This window comes from Juglans microcarpa x Juglans regia, chromosome 8D (assembly GCF_004785595.1).
Source record: "Juglans microcarpa x Juglans regia isolate MS1-56 chromosome 8D, Jm3101_v1.0, whole genome shotgun sequence".
Lineage (NCBI taxonomy): Eukaryota > Viridiplantae > Streptophyta > Magnoliopsida > Fagales > Juglandaceae > Juglans > Juglans microcarpa x Juglans regia.
The window spans coordinates 36,046,196-36,061,874 of record NC_054608.1 but is presented as its reverse complement, the minus strand read 5'-3'; positions in this window follow the sequence as shown (position 1 = coordinate 36,061,874).

Genomic DNA, 15,679 nt, shown 5'->3' with positions numbered 1-15,679 from the left:
GTTGGCTGGACTATTTTTGACCCAATTCATATCAAGTCGAAGAAGGCGACGCCCAGCAACATACCTCATCATCATTAAGCAAGGATAAGAGGAAAGTCTGACGGTGTACCTGTTCCGACTCAACAAGGAACGCATGACTACCGATAACCAAGATGAAAAGATAACCCTGGCGGTACTTCTAAGAGGGGCCTGGACACGATCTCAGTTCATGGCCGAACTAGCGAGAATGACTCATGTAACGTTGTAGGAGTTTATGGATCAAGTTTATAATTTCATTAACGCCGAATACATTCTTTGGGCCTTAATGAAGCCAACGAAAAAGGAGCTGGAGTGAGCGGAAAGGAAGGCAAAGGCCCCAACCAAGGCTTGGGCCCATGAAAAGCCAAAAAGAAGAAGGGAAGAAGCCCCGATGAGGCCCTAGCCAAGGCATGGGCCCACAAGAAGCCAGAAGAGAGAATGGAGGAAGCCTCAGCCAACATGGTCGACCGACGTTTACCATCCACGAGGCTGACCTCTCCTCCTCCCGCAAAGACAATGACCGAGGCATTGTTCACCACTATTGCACATACCACAGGTCCACCTCGCACAATACTAATGACTGCTTCTCTCAACAAGAGAGGAGGGAACATGCGGAATGGACAAGGCAACATTACCCGCCCGCCTGAAGGCTGGAGCCTGTGGCGCCCCCAATCCCCCTTATAAAAATACACAGGGATCGAGACGCCAGGATGGTGACAACACGGTCACACATCCCAACGAAGTGCCAGTGTGTGTAAATGCAACGGTGTTCAAATAAAATAACGCAGCGGATAGTCAACTAAGTACCAGAATTTAATTACAATCAAACATCAGTAAAGATTTAAATAGCAGTTATACAGTCATCCCTGAAATATTTTACAATAGTTCTAAATGTACAAACGAGTGATCCTAGATCACTCCTCAGGCGGAGCCGTCTCCTCCGGCTCGCCCTCATCCTCCTCAGCATCAAAATCTGCGACACCACAAAATGGTCTCGCAGGTAAGTATAACCCAAACAACAATATAATACAAAATGTATTAAATGCAACTAACATGCATGCACATGAAAACATGCATTTTTCCACAAAACATCATTTTCCCCAAAAATGATAAATTTCCAACACACACCAAAATCCCATTTGGTCCAAATTATTCGTAAAACATTTTCCCAGAAAATTATTTACCCAAAATAAATCAACTCGCACTATTTTCCCAGAAAATAGTGCATTAATCCCAATGCACCATGCATTATTTCCATATGCACCATGGTCTCCCCTATGGACCATCCGCACGTCCTGGCTTCGCAGCGGTGCTCAGTTCCGCGCCCAGCGCGTACGTGGCCAAGCACTCACACTACGCAACGAGCGATGCCCAGTTCCGCGCCCAGCGCGTACGTGGCCAGACATCCTCTAGTCCCCGCCAGCAGAAGGACCACGGAGTGGGCACGAGACCATCTCGTCCGATCCCATTGTCGCCCGGCGACAACCCAGGGGACGTTACTCAGTATATTCCGCTCCCGAGTAACCAGAGGAGCTCCACCGAGTTAATGCCCCATCTCGGCTTGGGGTCGTGATACACACGCACCAAAAATATTAACATATAAAATCATAGCTTTTCAAAGCACATGAACATGAATGCAATACACGAAAACCCAGTTTTCTTTTACAAACATGATCATGCATGAAATGATGAAATGCACATGTACCAACACAACATCCAAATCAACAAATACCAATCCAATCAAAACCAACCAAACAACTCCAATCACAAATCCATCCGACCCCCGAACTCCTCGGACTCAGTCCGGCATGCCAAGAACACAGTGAAATGGGTTAGTGCAAAAATACATTTAAATTACGAAAGTTCTTTGGAGAAATACTTACAGTGCAATATAATAATTTTTCGAGGATTGCGAAGTTGAAAAAAGCGACGTTTGAGCAACACCACAGTGTAAAATACATTGTGGCCGTGGGTCACAATTACCAACTTTCCAACGAGGACAAACGAAGACCCAAGATTGATAGGGTAGGGCCTAGGGAGGTCGGTGAAGCTAGTGGTGGTGGTGGTTTGCCGTGGGTGGCGGCGCAAGGGGCGGTTTTAGGCCCGAAAAGTGCAAATCGGAGATGGACTTGGTGGGGCTTCACCGGTGACGGATCGGAGCTGGGGTTGGGTCCAATGGGTTGCCAAGAGGCCGGGGATGAAGTGGTAGGAAGATGGTGGCCGGAGGTGGCGCGACGGCGGCGCAATGGAGGAAAACGTGCCGCGGCGTCGTGGGTTTCGTGGGCTTCGTGGAGGCTAACGGCGGCACGAACGACGGTGATACTGGTGGGGTAGGACGGCCGGCGGCTGGGGAGTCTAATGGGTTGGGCGGTGACGACCACCGCCGGCGGACGGCGGCGCTGGGAGTAGACAAGGGAAACGGGCGGAGGAGAGGGGAGGAGAGAGAGGGATCGCGCGGGAGAGGAAAGAATAAGGAGAAAAGAAAAAAGAAAAAAAGAGGAAAAGAAAAGGAGAGGAAAGAAAAAGAGGGAAAAAGAAATGAGGTCCAATCCTCATAACTTGGGTCACAAAAATGATCCAACGGAAACGATTTTAAAACCACAAGTTAAATAAAATAATTTAAACGTAATGGTAAAGTCAAATTGAAATAATTAAATCCCACGGTAATTAATTTAAATATTAAAAGCAATTTAAATGCATAATAATAAATAAATATTTGGAAAGCACATAAAAATAATTTTCACCAAATAAAAATCATAGAAATAAACTCACTAAAATCCAACCAATTTTAAAATAAGAGAAATTATTTTAATTACATAAAAATAATTCCTTCAGTAAAAATACACTAAAATACGGGGTGTTACATCCTCCCCCCTTAAAAAAAATTTCGTCCACGAAATTGGCAAGGTCAAATATTGCACCAAGACAAGATCAAGATTCAACCAAGAGAATACTTAGAACATACCGTCAAAATCAATCAAACAAGTATGGATATTGCTGCCTCATGTCGGCCTCTCTCTCCCAAGAGAAATCTTGAGCCAACGGATCACCCCACGCCACTTTCACCATAGGTATTACCTTGGATCTTAACTCTTGCTCTTTCCAATCTACGATCTGGGTCGGGGCAACTTCATAAGTAAGATTGGGCCGCAGTTGAATGCGTTCGGGATCCACAAAACGTGGCTCTTGCTGTCCAAAACTCTTCTTCAATGAGGACACATGAAACACATCATGAACATCTCCAAAATAATCTGGCAAGGCAACTCTATAAGCAACAAGCCCAACCTTCTCTACGATCTGAAAAGGGCCAATATATCTTGGACTAAGCTTTCCTTTCTTACCAAAGCGCTTAACCCCATTCATAGGAGAGACTTTAAGATAAACCCAATCTCCTTCTTCAAAAGATAAGTCTCTTCTTCTTGTATCTGCGTAACTTTTCTGGCGATTTTGCGCTTCAGCCATCTTCTTCCTGATAAACTGAACTTGATCCTTCATTTCTTGAATTAACTCAGGCCCAAGCAATTTGTTCTCGCCAACTTCATCCCAACATAAAGGCGATCTGCATTTCCGTCCATATAAGGCTTCATACGGGGCCATCTGGATGGAGGAATGAAAACTGTTATTATAAGAGAACTCAATAAGTGGTAAGTGATTCTCCCAACTTCCCTGGAATTCCATGACACAAGACCGCAACATATCCTCCAGAGTCTGAATAGTACGCTCTGATTGACCGTCCGTTTGGGGGTGATACGCCGAACTAAACTTCAATTTAGTGCCTAATGCCACCTGCAAACTCTTCCAGAAATGGGACGTGAATCGCGGGTCCCGATCTGACACAATACTCTTGGGTATTCCATGCAAACGCACTATCTCCTTGACATATAACCGAGTCAACTTACCCAACGAGTCAGTATTATTAACAGGCAAGAAATGGGCACTCTTGGTTAACCGATCCACAATCACCCAAATGGAGTTCTTCCCACTAGGAGTCCTCGGCAACCCTACCACAAAATCTATGGAAATATCATCCCACTTCCATTCCGGAATAGGGAGAGGTTGGAGTCTACCAGCAGGTCTCTGATGTTCAGCCTTCACCTGTCGGCATGTGTCACATTTCTCAATAAACAGGGCGATGTCCGACTTCATTCCTTCCCACCAGAAATTCTTCTTTAGATCCCTATACATCTTTGTGCTTCCTGGATGAACCGAATAAGGAGCTGCATGAGCTTCTGCTAAAATTCGCTCTTTAAATTCAGAGTCTCGGGGAATCACTCTACGATCCCGAAACCTAAGAATGCCATCCTTATCCAAGCTGTAATGCAAGGGTCCTCTAGACTTTCTGACTCTTTTCCTGATAGCCAACAGATTAGGGTCCTTTCTTTGAAGAGTCTTCAATTCATCAAAATCCACTACTCGGACATCCAAGACTGAAGATAATAATTCTTCTTGCTATGAACTCTCGATAAGAAGTCTCCTCATTCCACAAAGGAGAGAGTCCACATCTGAAGATTCCGCTTCATCCACTTGTTGTGACTTCCTACTCAAGGCATCAGCGACTAAATTTGCCTTTCCTGGATGATACTTGATTTCACACTGATAGTCGCTAATTAGCTCTAACCACCGTCTCTGCCTCATGTTTAGATTCTTCTGAGTAAATAGATGCTTCAAGCTCTTGTGATCAGTATAAACTTCACAGGCTTCGCCATACAGATAATGCCGCCAGATCTTAAGCGCAAAAGCTATTGCCGCCAACTCCAAATCATGCGTGGGATAATTCCTTTCATGAATCTTCAGCTGACGAGATGCATAAGCAACAACCCGTCCCTCTTGCATAAGAACGCATCCCAACCCGAATTTGGATGCATCACTGAAAATCACAAATGGCTTGTGTGGCTCCGGAAGTGCCAAAATAGGTGCCGTTGTCAATCTTCTCTTCAACTCTTGAAAACTTCTCTCACATTTGTCAGACCATACAAACTCAGTATTCTTCCTAGTCAAGGCAGTGAGAGGTCCTGATAGCCGAGAAAAACCTTCCACAAATCTTCGATAGTAACCGGCAAGTCCCAAGAAACTTCGTATCTCACGAACTGTTGAAGGGCGAGGCCACGACAAAACAGCTTCTACTTTACTGGGATCTACAGCCACCCCTTCTTGAGAAATCACATGTCCAAGAAACTTAACTTCTTCTAACCAGAATTCACACTTGCTCAGCTTAGCGTACAATTGATGTTCTCTTAATTTCCCAAGTGCCAGGCGAAGGTGACAAGCATGCTCTTCAAAATCTCGAGAATAAATCAAAATGTCGTCGAGAAACACCACCACAAAAGAATCCAAGAAAGGCCGAAACACCCTATTCATTAAATCCATAAAAGCAGCAGGGGCATTAGCTAACCCAAAAGACATCACCTTAAATTCATAATGCCCATACCTCGTCCTGAAAGCAGTCTTGGGCACGTCCTTATCTCTTATTCTCAACTGATAGTACCCTGACCTCAAATCAATCTTCGAAAAGATAGCCGCTCCCTGAAGTTGGTCAAACAAATCATCAATTCTTGGTAGAGGATACTTGTTCTTAATAGTCACTTTGTTAAGCTCCCGATAATCTATACACATTCGAAGAGTACCATCTTTCTTCTTGACAAACAACACGGGCGCTCCCCACGGAGAAGTACTAGGCTGAATAAATCCCTTGTCGACCAGTTCTTGCAATTGAGTCTTCAACTCTTTTAATTCAGCCGGTGCCATGCGATAAGGTGCTTTATGCACAGGAGCCGCACCAGGTTCCAAATCAATAACAAACTCCATATCGCGAACGGGAGGCAATCCGGGCAAATCATCTACAAACACATCAGGAAACTCGCCCACAACTGGAATGTCTACTAACGACTTCTTCTCAGATGACGTAGACTCAACTTGGACCAAAAAAGCATCTGCTCCACGAGCTATATCTCTCCTAGCTTGAATTGCTGATATAATTGTTGGTTTTGCCTTCAACTTACTTCCCGCGAATTCCACATAATCATCATCCGAGAGTTGAAAACCAATTACCCGACTTCTACAATCAATATTTGCTGAATATCGATATAGCCAGTCCATTCCCAGAATTATATCAAATCCCAGCAACTTGAATACAATCAAATCTGCATCCAGTGTCCTCCCTCCAAAATCCAAAGGACAGCCCAAAGCAACTTTAGAGCACCACACCATCTCACCATTTGGAAGTGCCACTACTAGAGTTTGCGATAAAGGCTCCGTGACCAGATTACACATCCGTGCAAAAGTGGCAGACACAAAAGATCGAGACGCCCCAGAATCAAACAAAGTACATGCATAGAAATCATATAGGCGAACTCTACCTGAAGCAAACACATCCACCAGACAATCCCAAATAATCCAACCATAACAAATATTAAATCAAATTAAAATAATTAAATGCATACCAGTAATAACCCCAGCATCGTGGGTCTCTGGAGCTCCGTAATCCACATCACCAGGGGTCACTGCATAAACCCGAGCTTGTACCAACTGTCTCTGGTTGCCCCTTCCTCCTCGTCGACCTCCTCGCGCTCCCCGCGCTTCTTGTCCTCCTTGAACTTGACCAGGACACTCCCGAGCAAAGTGACCCGGCTGGCCACATCTAAAACACTGAATTCCTCTCTGGCCACACTCACCCTCATGGGCTCTATTGCACCTGTTACAAACTGGAGCTCGACCTCCAGCACGAGCACCGGTGGTCGTCTGCGGACGGGCACTAGTCCTTTGCACGAACTTATGAGGCGACCCAGAACTACTCCCTTCGCCAAGGTAACTCCGCCTTTTCTGACCCGGAGGGGAACCTGCTCCAAAACTGTTTTCCCGCTCTGCAATGCTGGCTAAATCCACTAACTCTTGAAAGTCCTTAATCCGAAGGCAGGCCACTTGTTTACGTACCTCATGGCGCAAACCCTCCAGGAAGCGCTCGACCCGCAACTCCTCCGTAGAAATGAGGTGAGGAGCGAACCGTCCAAGCTCCATAAACTTTCTTGCATATTGCTCCACAGTCATGCCACCTTGGACCAAATTATTGAACTCCCGAGCCTTTTGCCTTCTCACTGAAGCAGGAAAGAACCGGTCATCGAACTCTTTCTTGAAACGCTGCCAAGACACAGCAGCCAAGGAACCCAACTCCATTTCTAATAATGTCCGCTTGGTCTCCCACCAATTTGCCGCTTCACCTTGCAGCATATAACTTCCATATAATACCATCTGAGCTTCCGTGCATCCACAAACTTCAAATGTTCTTTCCAAATCTTGAATCCACCTCCTAGCACGCATTGGGTCCTCCTCCCCAATGAAGGCAGGGGTCCTATGCGTTAGGAAGCGCTCATAGGGACACCCCACTTGGGCTCCCCTACTTGAATCTCCCTGCGGCGGTCGGAAATTCTGTTGAAGAAATTCTGTCATTCTATTTAATGCTCTTGCCATAGCATAATTTCCATCACCTCTAGGTAACTCATCTTCAGGCACCTCAGCTTGCCTTCTTGGTCTCACCATAATCCTGTCATAGAACATTCTCCAACCCCGCTTAAATCCATATAATTTATACTCAACCAAAAATAAACAATAATTAAAGCGATAAATAAAATAATTTAAATAACAACAATTAACATAAAATGACATAGCAACAAACTCATAATATAAAATAAATAACTTAACTTACATAACTAAATTTTTTTTTTTTTTTTTTTAAATAAAAAATAATAAAAATAATTTTCTGGTACTATTCTAAAGGACATGTGGTTTTACCCAGAGCCGAACTGCTCTGATACCACCTGTGGCGCCCCCAATCCCCCTTATAAAAATACACAGGGATCGAGACGCCAGGATGGTGACAACACGGTCACACATCCCAACGAAGTGCCAGTGTGTGTAAATGCAACGGTGTTCAAATAAAATAACGCAGCGGATAGTCAACTAAGTACCAGAATTTAATTACAATCAAACATCAGTAAAGATTTAAATAGCAGTTATACAGTCATCCCTGAAATATTTTACAATAGTTCTAAATGTACAAACGAGTGATCCTAGATCACTCCTCAGGCGGAGCCGTCTCCTCCGGCTCGCCCTCATCCTCCTCAGCATCAAAATCTGCGACACCACAAAATGGTCTCGCAGGTAAGTATAACCCAAACAACAATATAATACAAAATGTATTAAATGCAACTAACATGCATGCACATGAAAACATGCATTTTTCCACAAAACATCATTTTCCCCGAAAATGATAAATTTCCAACACACACCAAAATCCCATTTGGTCCAAATTATTCGTAAAACATTTTCCCAGAAAATTATTTACCCAAAATAAATCAACTCGCACTATTTTCCCAGAAAATAGTGCATTAATCCCAATGCACCATGCATTATTTCCATATGCACCATGGTCTCCCCTATGGACCATCCGCACGTCCTGGCTTCGCAGCGGTGCTCAGTTCCGCGCCCAGCGCGTACGTGGCCAAGCACTCACACTACGCAACGAGCGATGCCCAGTTCCGCGCCCAGCGCGTACGTGGCCAGACATCCTCTAGTCCCCGCCAGCAGAAGGACCACGGAGTCGGCACGAGACCATCTCGTCCGATCCCATTGTCGCCCGGCGACAACCCAGGGGACGTTACTCAGTATATTCCGCTCCCGAGTAACCAGAGGAGCTCCACCGAGTTAATGCCCCATCTCGGCTTGGGGTCGTGATACACACGCACCAAAAATATTAACACATAAAATCATAGCTTTTCAAAGCACATGAACATGAATGCAATACACGAAAACCCAGTTTTCTTTTACAAACATGATCATGCATGAAATGATGAAATGCACATGTACCAACACAACATCCAAATCAACAAATACCAATCCAATCAAAACCAACCAAACAACTCCAATCACAAATCCATCCGACCCCCGAACTCCTCGGACTCAGTCCGGCATGCCAAGAACACAGTGAAATGGGTTAGTGCAAAAATACATTTAAATTACGAAAGTTCTTTGGAGAAATACTTACAGTGCAATATAATAATTTTCCGAGGATTGCGAAGTTGAAAAAAGCGACGTTTGAGCAACACCACAGTGTAAAATACACTGTGGCCGTGGGTCACAATTACCAACTTTCCAACGAGGACAAACGAAGACCCAAGATTGATAGGGTAGGGCCTAGGGAGGTCGGTGAAGCTAGTGGTGGTGGTGGTTTGCCGTGGGTGGCGGCGCAAGGGGCGGTTTTAGGCCCGAAAAGTGCAAATCGGAGATGGACTTGGTGGGGCTTCACCGGTGACGGATCGGAGCTGGGGTTGGGTCCAATGGGTTGCCAAGAGGCCGGGGATGAAGTGGTAGGAAGATGGTGGCCGGAGGTGGCGCGACGGCGGCGCAATGGAGGAAAACGTGCCGCGGCGTCGTGGGTTTCGTGGGCTTCGTGGAGGCTAACGGCGGCACGAACGACGGTGATACTGGTGGGGTAGGACGGCCGGCGGCTGGGGAGTCTAATGGGTTGGGCGGTGACGACCACCGCCGGCGGACGGCGGCGCTGGGAGTAGACAAGGGAAACGGGCGGAGGAGAGGGGAGGAGAGAGAGGGATCGCGCGGGAGAGGAAAGAATAAGGAGAAAAGAAAAAAGAAAAAAAGAGGAAAAGAAAAGGAGAGGAAAGAAAAAGAGGGAAAAAGAAATGAGGTCCAATCCTCATAACTTGGGTCACAAAAATGATCCAACGGAAACGATTTTAAAACCACAAGTTAAATAAAATAATTTAAACGTAATGGTAAAGTCAAATTGAAATAATTAAATCCCACGGTAATTAATTTAAATATTAAAAGCAATTTAAATGCATAATAATAAATAAATATTTGGAAAGCACATAAAAATAATTTTCACCAAATAAAAATCATAGAAATAAACTCACTAAAATCCAACCAATTTTAAAATAAGAGAAATTATTTTAATTACATAAAAATAATTCCTTCAGTAAAAATACACTAAAATACGGGGTGTTACAGCTGGAGCAAGACAGGAGAGGAAGGTCGAAGGAGAGGAGCACGAGCCGAGTTGATCGATGCAGAAGGGAAGAAAGCTCTCCGCAACGACCACCAGCATAGGGGTCATAGCAAGACCGCCCCCTCTCACCACTACGAGGAGGGCCCCCACTCAAAGAAATCAGGACCATAGCAGGAGGATTCGTAGGTAGGAGTGCTACCTCCTCAATCAGAAAGACACATGTTAGGTAGGCTTGATACCACGAAGTATACTTGACAGAGTACCACCCCGCCAAGCACCAAAGGGGCGAACCGACCTCAGTCGTCTCCTTTGGAGAGGCTGACGAAGAGGGGGTCATGTACCCCTATGATGATACACTGGTGGTGACCATGTTGGTCGCCAACTTCACCACTTGAAGAATCTTTATTGACAACGGGAGCTCCATGAACATCCTGTTTTGGGAAGCCTTCACCAGGATGAGAATAGACGCTGCTCGGTTGCATCTAGCCCCCCATGGTCGACTTCCTGGTGGAAAGACTCTGTCATCCTACAACGCCATCATCGGAAGGCCCACCTTCAACATCTTGTGGGTGGTTACGTCAACCTACCACCTCAAGATGAAATTTCTGACTTCCCATGAAGTGGGAGAAATCCGAGGTGAACAAGTCCTAGCGAGGGAATGTTACGTCCAAAAACAGAAGCAGAAATATGGTGGGGTCACCCCGAACGGCACCTCCAGGGGAGAGTAAGGCATGCACCGCTTAAGGAGCCCTGGCAGGCCTTAGTCTACGACTTGCCCAGCTGGGCTTGAGGGGGAGCAGAAGGGTGCACGGTCCCAAAGGCAAAGATAGAACAGACAAAAGCTCCCCGATTGAAAGCTCCATCTCCCCTTATTTTGTAATTTGCTACTTGAATACTATAAATTCTTTTTTGTTTAATGAAAGACATGATTTCTCAGGACAGGGCACCACACTTACTTCGAACTTTTGAGTCGTTGACAAAACATCGACAAGACAATCTCCAATTAACTTAATCTACAACGACAAAGTCATTGCCAAATCAATGCCTACCTTCCCTGCTATGTCAACGGGCGGGAGCGGGACCAGTTTCAAACTGCCTGAACATCGTACCTTCTGCAGGATCAAAGGGAGAGCTAGGCCGAAGGCCACTCTACCCCTCCCAATATGTTTTGCCCCCGGCATCTCAAACAACTTACCTTGACCCCATAGCATCGAAGAACGGGCCAGCTACATTGCTGCCTGAAAGAGTTACCTCCCCCGTGTGGTACTAAAAGGATGAGTACATTAAAGACTGCTTGATCCTTCCTGTGGCAGAGGGCGGGCCAACTCTCAATTGCCCAAAGATAAAGACTTACCTTCCTTGCAAGCGTCAACAGGCGGGAGTGGGTCCAATCTCAAACTGTCCGAACAGCGTACCTCCAGCAGGATTAAGGAGAGAGCTAGGCCAAAGGCCGCTTAACCCTTCTCGATGGAGAGTGGATCTTGTCCCCCTGGGAGGCCCAAACAACTTACCCCGATCTCTGCTGCAACAAAGAGTGGGCTCAACGCCAGCCTGACCCAACACTTACATTCCCTGCGATATCAACGAGCGGGAGCGGTCCAATCTCAAATTACCCGAATAGCTATCTCCTGCAAGACTAAAGGGGAGAACTAGGCCGAAGGCCGTTCTACCCCTCCCGTGATGGACAGCGGGTCTCGCCCTCCCTACAGCCTGAATAACTTACCCTGACCCCTATTGCGGTGAAGAGCAGACCAGCTATATCGTTGTTCGAACTTACCTCCCCCATAGGGTACCAAAAGGATGAGTGTAATGCCTAAGGCTGCTTTGTCCTTCCAGCAGCGGAGTGCGGGTCAGTATTCAGTTACTAAAAAACGAAGGCTTACCTTTTTCGTAAGCGTCAACAAGCGAGAACCGGTCCAATTGCAAACTGCCTGAAAACTTACCTCCCCAAGGGATTTACAAGGGTGAGTCATGCTAGAGGTTGCTCTACTCCTCCCGAGGAGAAGTGCTGATCCAACCCCCGTGGCGGCCCGAAGACTTACCCTAACCTCCGTTATAAACAAAAAGTGGGTTTAACGCCAACCTAACCCAAATCTTACATTTTCTTACAATGTCAATGAGCGAGAGCGGGTTTAGTCTCAGGATGAAAGGGGCGAGTGCACTAGAGGCCGCTCAAGCTCTCCCGTGGAAGAGAGAGGGTCCAACCTTTCAGTTGCCCGAATACTTACCTTGACTCACATTGTAGCGAAAGAGCGGACCAAGCCCACAACCTTCTAAAGAAGTTACCTCCTCAGAAAATCAAATAGGCAGGTTTGACTTAAGGCATCCCGACCTCTCCCCAATAGAGTTTTCGACTACCCGATGTGAATAAAGTCTCCAATGATAAAATTTTGAAGTAATGGGTGCGCCACCTCGAAGGCCAAGTAGCCTAGCTAAATGGCAAACTTTGGGATGTCAACGAGCGAGAGCGGGTTCAGTCCCAGACTGCCTGAACAAATTACCTTTCCGAGGGATAGCAGGGGCAAGTTGCCCTTTTGGACCCTCCTGCGGAAGAGTGCGGGAACAGCCTTTCGATTGACTGATTATTTAACCCGACTCCCATCACAATAAAGAATGAACTGGCCTCATGGCCACCCAAAGGAATTACCTCCTCGAGGGGCAGGTTGGCCTGAGGCATCCTGAAATCTCCCCGATGGAGTGTGGGTTGGGTCCTTCGACCGCCGAATGCTGCACCAATGAATGCGAACATCAACAACATCGTAAAAAGCGGCACATCGCGTCATAAGCCAAAGGGCCCAGGTTTGTGAAGTCTAACTCCTACGAAGCTAAGGATAAAGTTATGATAGCCTGCTTATTTTTCAGTCAAGAATTAAATACACAATGTCAACGGGTGGAAGTGAGTCTAGTCCCAAACTGCTCGAACAACCTACCTCCTGCAAGGACAAAAGGGACGGGTCGAGCTAAAGGTCGCCTTGTTTCTCCCATGAAGGAGAGCAGGTCCGGCCTCCTGGTCACCAGAATACTTACCCCGGCCCCCATTGCAGCAATGAGCAGTCTTGATTATTTAATTCGACTCCACAACCACGATGCTGCTCGGAGGAACAAAGAAGCGGGTTAGTAAAACGCTTCCCTACCTCCTCACCCCCCCAGGAGGCGAAGTCTTCCTAATGGGCTTAAATCTTAAGGGGGATTTACATCCCCTCCAAGCCAACGACAGCAGATAAGGATCGACATATGCTTATAACACTTCTTTTTAAGTTACATATGAAAATAAAGTACTGCAATGCAAAATGGAAAAACCAAAGGAATAGGCAGGGTAAAGTGCATCTGAGAGACAGACGACAAAAAGAAGGAAATTGGCTTAAAGAAAAAGTGGAGAGTCATCAGCCTCATCAAACAATGTCACTAAAGGCACCAAGAGAACAACTAACTAACGAGGGCGAATGAGGACAATATAAGCAGAGAGCCATCAACCAGCGGGATCATCGGTAATAGGTTAGGCACTAGTGGGTGGACCGTAAAGCTTTGAATGATAGTAATCCCCCGCCTAACTCAAACCCCATAATTTCCTACATCAAAACCCCCAAGCCAGCTGTAAAAAAGAGAAGGGAAGAAGAAGAAGGAAACATCGGAGAAGAATACCTAAAAACAAGCAACCTGTCACAACAAAGTATAAGGCAGTTGTATTAATGATCAAGAGTTACACACAAGCCACATGGAAACGGCACACATGTATGTATATTTACAAAAAGAAAAGAAAAGAAAGAAGTGCAAAGTGAAACAACAGCAACGGTGCAAAGGAGCTAGGGCGTCGGAGCATCAGCATCATGCTCAGAGACCTTGGCATCAGGAGCATTGACCTCAGGCACATCAGGCTCGGGGTCGCTGTGTTTGGGAACTGCAGGCTTGGACATGGCCGGGACGGCGAGACCCGTAAAGGCGTCAGGGATCACGTCCATCCCTAGCTTGCAGCCAAACTCAAAAGCTTCACTATCAACTACGGTCCCACAAATACTTCTTAAAGGCTTGTGGAAATGGCTGCAGACTCTCTAGAATGTGGTCCCACAATGAACTAAGGACCTCAGCACACCCATGCGCCCACGTGGTATTGTGAACACCCATGGCTAACTTCAGTTGGCTGTCTAGGTGGGAGGCGACGCCCTGCACTTGGGACAAGTCTCTCCGTAGATCTGCGACAAGTCGCTCCAAGCTCCCCATCCATTTGGCGTCTTTCTTCACCTTCTCCTTTGGCTCGTTTCGGCGACGACTAAGTTTCTCAGTTTTCTTACTACCCTTCTCCAGGGCAAGTTGGACCTTCTTCAGCTCTTACTCTAGTTGTTCCTTCTCATCCCTCTTGCCACGAGAATACCGTAGTTCGGGTCATCATGCAAAGGGCTTGATTTTCTTGTGCAACGGCCTTTTAGCCATTCACGATGAAGACTGCCATGAGAGGAACTCTGACAACAAGAGGAGCTAACATGGAACGGTCAATAAAAAGAATCTAGAAAATAACAAAAAAGAGGAAGAAGACGAGAAAAGAAGTTGTAAAAAAAATCCTCATAGAAGAAGCCAAACAAGCACTTGACTACTTGGTTGATGGCTTCCGCCCGACAACCCCCATTTTGAGCTGGGTCAAAGGGGGGATGACCTCCACCGGACTCTTGTGTGGTCGCCTCAGTTTGACAAGCTCTGTTAGCAACCTCCGCAGTCGCGAGGATCAAAGGGTAGCCCTTGACGCCTTCTACGTAAGACGGGATCGCCTCTTCACCAATCGTTCTCGCATGAACGAATGGATCTTTGCACAAACTTGCCGAACCCTCGCTGACCACAACATCCTGAAGGATCCCACCTTCCGCTTGGTGCTCAACCTCTGCGGCATGGTTACTGGAGGCAGTGGTGATCGCCCTCTTAATAACGAGGTCCAAGCCTCTGAACGGCTCTGGCTCCTCTCCACCAACCACAAGAGTTGGATCGTCCCATCCCACGATAGCAGGCGAATACGCCGCGGAAGGCTTTGCCTCGACCTTAGAACTAGGGCCCCTGGTGAGCCTCAAAGCGCGGTCGCCGACAGTAGAACGAGTAGTAGAAGTGGAGGGACAATTGTATCTACACCCAAGGGACGTTACCTCGCGTCAGCCCGCTGAGGCACCTTGACTGCAAAGTCACCAGCTTTTGAGGACACGCCACGGGCACTGAATGGTGCGGGCTGCATAACAGAGACCTCAGTCAAGGTGTCTCTCACCAACGGTACTGAGGGTTCCAAAGAAGAGGATTCCACCAGCGTCTCCACGTTTCCACTGGCACCACCAAGATGACGGGATGATGGGCCTCAGGCGTAGCCAACGCCTGCCTTTCAGAAATCGAAGACTCTGGAAAAGGGCTTGCTGTTGACCCTAGCCTCTTCCAAGCGAGGTTTTTTCCCCTTGCCCACGGGAGGAGAATTCAAGGGACACTTTTGAGCAGAGGTAACCCAAGGTCAGGCAACAGTCACCCTATCGTCAAGAAGAACATGGCCGAAGGGAAGCAGAGAGTTCCTTATGCTCTCCTGTGAAAGAAGGGTTTCCAAGAAGATGCTGTTGAAGTTTTTCTTCACCCACTCCTTTACTATGGCGATACGCTCCGACTCAGCTGGGGTAGCCGTTG